This window comes from Dipodomys merriami, unplaced genomic scaffold (assembly GCF_024711535.1).
Source record: "Dipodomys merriami isolate MVZ:Mamm:240054 unplaced genomic scaffold, mDipMer1.0.p SCAF_46, whole genome shotgun sequence".
NCBI classification, from domain to species: Eukaryota; Metazoa; Chordata; class Mammalia; order Rodentia; family Heteromyidae; genus Dipodomys; species Dipodomys merriami.
The window spans coordinates 1,083,497-1,090,673 of record NW_027206024.1 but is presented as its reverse complement, the minus strand read 5'-3'; the positions used below and the strand labels follow the sequence as shown (position 1 = coordinate 1,090,673).

The following is a 7,177-nucleotide window of genomic DNA, read 5'->3' as shown; positions in this document are numbered from 1 at the left end:
GTGACAAATACAACTTCCTATAAGTACAGAAGTTTTCCTTGTATCTTTTCAATTTATATTTTTATTGTAAAGTCCCTGTGCAGAGGGGTTACAGTTACGTAAGTAAGGTAATTAGTCCATTTGTTATTGAGCATTGTTACCCCCTCCTTTGTCTTTCCCCTACCATTCCGCCCCTTCATACCTCCCCAACATGTCGCTTCACCCCTCCCATAGAGTGTCTTGTATATTTCATTGTTACAATGTGGCAACCTGTGTCCTTTCCTTGTATCTTCAATGAAGAAATGCTGGCTTGATTTATGCTGATTCTACTGTTGTAGACACACCTAAAATCACTCGCCAAGTTCAGGAGTACAAAATGAAATGCATAGCAGAAACATTGGAACATTTCAGAGAAGATTAGCGTGGCTCATGTACAAGGATGACAGACAAATTTCTGAAGCATTCCATACTTTTACAACAGATGCTGGAGGGGATGTGGCCACCAGGGAACCATACTGCATTCTTGGTGGGAGTACAAAACTTGTTCAACCACTTTGGAAAGTAGTATGGAGGTTCCTCAAAAAACTCCACATAGAGCTCCCCTATGACCCAGCAATCCCACTTTGGGACATTTACCCAAATGATCACAAACAAGACCATACTAAAGCTACCAGCACAACTATGTTTATTGCTGCATTCTTTAAGATAGCTAATATATGGAACCAACCCCAATACCTTAGCAGATGAATGGATCAAGAAAATGTGGTATATATACACAATGGAATTCTATGCCTCCATCAGAAAGAATAACGTTTCCCCATTTGTTAGTAACTGGAAAGTTTTGGAAAAACTTATATTAAGTGAAGTAAGCCACGTCCAAATTAACATTGGTCCCATGGTTTCCCTAATTTTCAATAACTAATATTTGTCTGGGTTAAGAAGAAAAGGTCAAAAGCTATCTGCATATGACGAGATAGGATGATGTTAAGGGACATGAACCCCAAGATAGGGACACAAGTGGTTTTTTCTTTCTTGCTATTGTTTCTAACATACGTATAATGTGCGATGTGATTTTTTTGTTTCTTTATATGTTCCTGTCTCCTGCTATAACTCCTGTTTTCACTGTATTTGAAGTTGGTGCGTCTACATCTTCTATATACGCTCCTCTAATTTGTGGAGGGGAAAGAAAGAAAACAAAATGCTTAAATAGGGGTACAGGTTGACACATTGTAACCATGAGATACACAAGACACTATGTTGAAAAATGAACTTTACAATTTAGGTGGGGTAAGGGAGGAGGGTTGTGTACTTATGGAGCTGGGAGGGAAAGGATGGTAGGGGAAAAATAAAGGAGGAGGTAACAATTTTTTTTTACCTTGCTCATTACCTTGCTCACGCAAATGTGACTCCTCTGTACATTATTTAGCTAATAACTAATATTATGAGGCAGACTGAAATGAGACTCCAGAGAAAGAGTCAGAAAGACTGATCAGAGAGACTAAAATTTGTCACACAAAGATTGGAAAATAGAATTCCTTGTAGAACATACAAATCATTGAAACCCTGCACATGTAAGGACAAGAGAGCAAAGTCCAGAAATGCACATTTTCTTAGAGGTCAGCTATTGAATTATCAATGGAAATATTTGTATTCTTAAATATTTGACCACATGTGAGAGAAGGCTGAAGAGAAATAAAATGCCATCACTCTGTTTGGACGTCCAATATCACACTAGGAAGTAATCAATCACTGATTTGTAATAAAAAGAGAAAACAATTATTCCAAATGAGGGTTTCATTTCTTTTTCTGTAACAGTTCTTGATTTAGATGCTAGCAATTACCATACAATTGATCCAGTACCACAGCTGAAATGATATTGACCGCAGTATTCCCACATGAAGGAAAAGAGAAAATTAACAGATATCTGAAAAAATGACTTGAGGATGAAATGTTCTAATAGTGATATCTGAGGTTTTGACACAGGTGAAGAAGTGGATTTTCTTTTCTAAAAAATCTCCATTTTTAGCCTGGTGACAGTGGCTTACATCTGTAATCCTAGCTACTCAGGAAGCTGAGATCTGAGGACTGCTATTCAAAGCCAGCCTGGGCAGGAAAGTCTGTGAGACCCTTATGTCCAGTTAACCACCAGAAAACCAGAAGTGGCATTGTGGCTCAAGAAGTAGATCACTCACCTTGAGTTGAAGAGCTCAGGGACAGTGTCCAAGCCCAGACTTCAAACCCCTCGACCAACAACAACGAAAAATCTCCCTTTTCTTGGATTGCCTACATCTTTTCCTATCATTCAACAAAGAAGCCATTTTATCACCCACTAAATTTAAGTCCTAACCTAGCTACTGCTAATAGAATGATTTGGTATCTTTTTTTTTTTTTTCTGTCCATCATGCGACTTGAACTCTGGGCTTGGGCTCTGTCGTTGTCAACTACAAGACAAGGCGAGTGTTCTCCTGCTTGAGCCACAGTGCCACGTCCGGTTTTCTAGCAGTTTATTTGAGATGAGAGGCTCACAGACATTCCTGCCAACGCTGACTTTGAACAGTGATTCTCAGATCTTAGTCCCCTGAGTAGCTATGATTATTGGCCTGAGTCACTAGCACCCGGCATGTTTTGGTATCTTATGGCAAATGGTTCATATTTGGGGGAAAAAAAAACAACTATGGTAACATTTTTTCCAGTCCTTAAACTCTGGGCCTGGGCCCTGAACATGGTTATGCTGGTAGCTTTCATGTGAGCTTGTTGGATTACTGCCCATGAGGGGAATTACTGAGTCTTAAAAGAGATCTCTGTTTAGTCTTTTCAGGAAACTCAGTACTGCATTCCACAGTGGTTGAACAAGTTTAATTTCCCACCAACAGTGTAATAGAGTTCCCAATTGGCTACATCCATGCCAGCATTTACTATTGTTAGTTTCTTGATAAACGTCATTCTATCTGGGACGAGGAATAATCTGTCTTGTTTACTTGTAGATTTGTGGGCACCTTCTAGCTACTATGAATGAATCCATGAAACCTATATTGCTCGGAGTCTGCATTCCTTTCTCTTTTCTCTTAGTATCATTTTCCCCAACCTTTCATTTTCCTTAAGACTAGTGAAAAGTCATCTTTTCAGATGAGTGAATAGAATTCCATTATGTGTGTGTGTGTGTGTGTGTGTGTGTGTGTGTGTGTGTGTGTGTGTGTGTGTGTGTGTGTGTGTGTGTGTGTGTGTGTGTGTAAGATGAATATAGGCCCATGAGTTCATTTCTAAGTCTTCTGTTTCATCTGTAATTTAGTAGTTCCATACTAAAGTTGAAATGTTTTCTCTACTGAATTGAAGAATATTGTTGGGATTTTGATGAGTATTGCATTTTCAATTTTTGTGGTTCAGTATTGCAGTTTTTGCCATGTTAATTTTTTTTCAGGCTTCATGATCATATGTATATTATGTTCGGAAAACACACATTGCAATTTTGAACAAACAGAAGGAAAAGTGTCTGGCAGTAGTTCCAGAAAATTTACCCTCTTAGGCTGCAGGAAGCCTGTCTCCCCCTAGGCCTTTTACTATTATTATTACTACTAATTATTATTATTATTATCTTTAAGTAGTTGTTCAAAGCAGTTTATGAATACAACACATCTTGATTAATGTCACTGCTTTTTAAACTAGAAATATTCTTTTTTATTTAGTTACAAGAGTTTTCAGATTCAATTCTTTTTAAGAATCTTAACAACTAGGTTATGAATAGCCTTTTATAATTACCAAGTCTATTTTTGTCCTTGGCCTAGGCAAGTTCGACATAAGTCATCCAGCCCCCACCTCATCATTAGAGAATGAATGATATTTCCAAATGCCTGAGAAGTATAGCATGCTTTTATTTTCTTACTTTTTAAAATAGGACTTGAACCAAGGACCAGGGCATTCTCCCTTTGCTTCTTCACTCAAGGCTATAATTCTAACACTGGAGTTACACCTCCACTTATGCTTTCTGGTGGTTAACCAGAAATAAGTTTCCTGAACTTTCCTGCCCCAGCTGGCTTCAAACAATGAGCCTCAGATCTCAGGCTTCTGAGTAGCTAAGATTATAGGCATGAACAACTGATGCTCAGCCTTTGTTTTTGTTTTTTTATTGTGATTAAGTGATTACATAATTTCCCAAATTTCAAACTATTGTGGGATCGTGATGCTCAGTTAAACTCACAAACACATTCTATCTTTCCTGGAGCAAATTGTCTATCATGGTCTATAACATTTATGAGTTCTATGAGCTTTGCAATACAGTTATTTCTTCCACATTGGGTGGTATGTACATTTCTTTTGTTTTGCATAGCATCAGCTGTTCCCTCTTTCTCATTTGTTCCCTCCCTCCCATTGCTGCCATTAAGTTGCTTAGTTCATTTTGGTCAATGTCCTGTGCAGCTAATTGGTCCCGTTGTTGTATGTTTTTCCCTGATTCACTCTAGTTCTGTGTTGTCTTCCTGGATCCCCTTCAGTGTACATATATATACCATACATGTGATCAGCAGCATGGAGTTATTTACTTGTGATTCAACCAGATGAGTGGAAGCTCTCTGTTTCTTAAGTCCTGTTAATTTTGTCATATCACTTAACATTTTGGATTTAACATCCACTTATCAGGGAGACCATGTACCATTTGTCTCTTTGATCTTGGCTTACCTCGCTCAACATGATTTCTTCTAACTCCATCCATTTCCATGCAAATGCCATTATTATTTTGTCCTTTCTAATGTCTGCATAATATTCCATTGTGTATAGATACCACAATTTTTGGATCCATTCATCTATGATGGGACATCTGGGTTTTTTCCATATCCTGGCTATTGTGAACAATGCTGCAATAAACATGGAGGTGCATGTGTCCTTGTATACTGGTTCCTGTTGTTCAGGATAGATGCCTAGAAGTGGTATGACTGGGTCCTATAGGAGGTCAATAATTAGCTTTTTGAGGAACCTCCAGACTGCTTTCCAAAGAGGTTGTATAAGTGTACATTCCCACCAGCAGTGTAATAGGGTTCCTCTTTCTCTGTATCTCCTCCAGCATTTGTCGTTGGCTGACTTGTGGGCCATTCTGCCTGGGGTAAGGTAGTATCTCAGGGTTGTCTTTATTTGCATTTCCTTCACAACCAGGGATGCTGAACATTTCCTCATGTGTTTCTTTGTCATTTTTATCTCCTCATCTGAGAAGTCTCTTTAGTTCCCTTGCCCATTTAGTAATTTTTTTGTTAGTCTTGGGAGAGATCAGTTTCTTGAATTCCCTGTATATACTGGATATTAACCCATTGTCTGTTATATTGCTGGTAAATATTTTATCTCAATTAGTTGGTTGTCTTTCTAGCACGGTTGTGATAGCTTTAGCTGTTCAGAAGCTTTTTATTTTAAGGTAGTCCCATTTGAAGAGTCTCTCTCCAATTTGTTGTGACCCTGGGACTCTGTGCAGGAAGTTCCTTCCTGTGCCTATAAGTTCAAGTGTCCCTTTTACTCTGTCCTGCAGTAGTTTCACAGATTCAGGTTTGATGTTAAGGTCTTTAATACATTTTGAGTTGATGTTGGTGCATGGTGATAGGCTGGGGCCCACTTTTAGTCTTCTGCATGTGGCCGCCCATTTTTCCCAGCACAAGTGGTTGAAGAGGCTGTGTTTCTTCCATTGTATGTCTTTTGTTCCTTTGTCAAATATCAGCTGACTGTAGGCATGTGTATTTATTTCTGGATATTCTATTCTATTCTACTTGTCTTCATGTTTTTGTGCCAGTAACATGCAGTCTTTGTTATTATAATTCTATAGTTATGTTTGAAGTTCGGCATGCATATCTCTCCCATGTTGTCTTTATTTCCTAGAACTGTTTTGGCTATTCTAGTTCTTTTGTTATTCCATATGAAATTTGGGACTGTTTTCTATATTTCACAGATGTACATCTTTGGTATTTTAATAGGAATTGCATTGAATTTGTATATAAATTTTTGCAGTATTGCCATTTTCACTATATTAAGTCTGTCTATCCAAGAGCATAGGAAGTTTTTCCATTTCTCCTTTCCTGAGCCCCCAGGTCTTTGCTGTCACAGATGTGCTTCCCAGGGGACGCAGTTCCCTGTTTTTCTCCCCTCTGCTGAGGCACATGCAGCTTCTTACTTCAGTTGGGAGGAGTTGGTTGTGTTGCCCAGTCACCGGATCCCCAGACCTGGTGCCAGTGCCCGGCCTGGGACATGCCGGTTGGACCTATGCTGCTGTGTATCCTGCCTAGTTTATGCAGCCTGGGGTACTCAAATTTCTTCCACTGTTGGGTGTCTGAACCCAGAGGGGCTGTTCCTGGCTTGGGCATTTAAGCTCCCTACCAGGGGTGCGCTTGCTCTAGCCTGGCGAGCTGAGTGTGCTTCACAGTCTGGTAGAGCTCTAGAACATTTCCCAGTTTTAGTGGGTCCTGTGGTCCAGGTGTTGGGATAGGGTGTCTGAGTCAGGGTCGCGGGATTCCCACCAGCTCTGTTCTCTCTTAAGTCGTACACTGTCTACTGTGGGATACTCACCCAGGTGCTAATTGTTCTTTTTGTGTGATGTACATCATTGGTTGCCGTTGAAATCAAGAATTCAATTAAGGTGGTTGTGGGCTGGGCTGGGTGGTGGTGGCTCTGTGAGTTTCTCTTTTGTCTCTGCCTCAATTGATGCTGTTAGGGTCCAAGCTGCAGGATGGGCCTCTTTCCTCCACCCGAGGGATGGGGGAGGGCCTCCCTGCACGTTCTGAGCGCTGGGGTATGTCTCTGTTTGTACTCTCTGGATCAGCATCAGTTCTTTGCAGGTCTTCTGCCTTGTTTTCTGTGGGCATCCCATGTAGCTCTGGCACTCCTGCCGAGAGGCTGAGTTCCTGGCTCAGAGGTTTCTCTGTTCATTGCGGTTTGCGGGTCTGACACCGGTACTTCAGACGACTTCTGCACAGGTGATCTTCAGGTACTGAGCACTGCGGTTTGTCTCCAATTGCGTTCTCTGGATCACCACCATTTCCTTGCAGGATTCTGCTCTGGTGTTCTGTGGCTCTGTGTAGCTCTGTAATTCTTGCCATGGGGCTGAGTCGCTTTGGCAGGATGGAGCCTCTCTGCTCGGATAGAGAGTGAGGGGTGGGGTTGGGATCTTTGTGCAAGCTCTGGGCTTGGCGGTTTCTTCAGTTCGTCGCGATCAGCGGGTCTGACACCGGTA

The 7,177-nt window shown here is 40.8% G+C and overlaps 1 non-coding gene across 1 annotated transcript; it reads left to right on the top strand.

Annotated features, from left to right (window-relative positions):
* Positions 1–349: 349 nt before the first annotated feature.
* LOC138808628 (U6 spliceosomal RNA) lies at positions 350–453 on the top strand. The gene has a single exon (XR_011366538.1). It is a non-coding gene; the product is annotated as a U6 spliceosomal RNA (small nuclear RNA).
* The last annotated feature ends 6,724 nt before the right edge of the window (positions 454–7,177 follow it).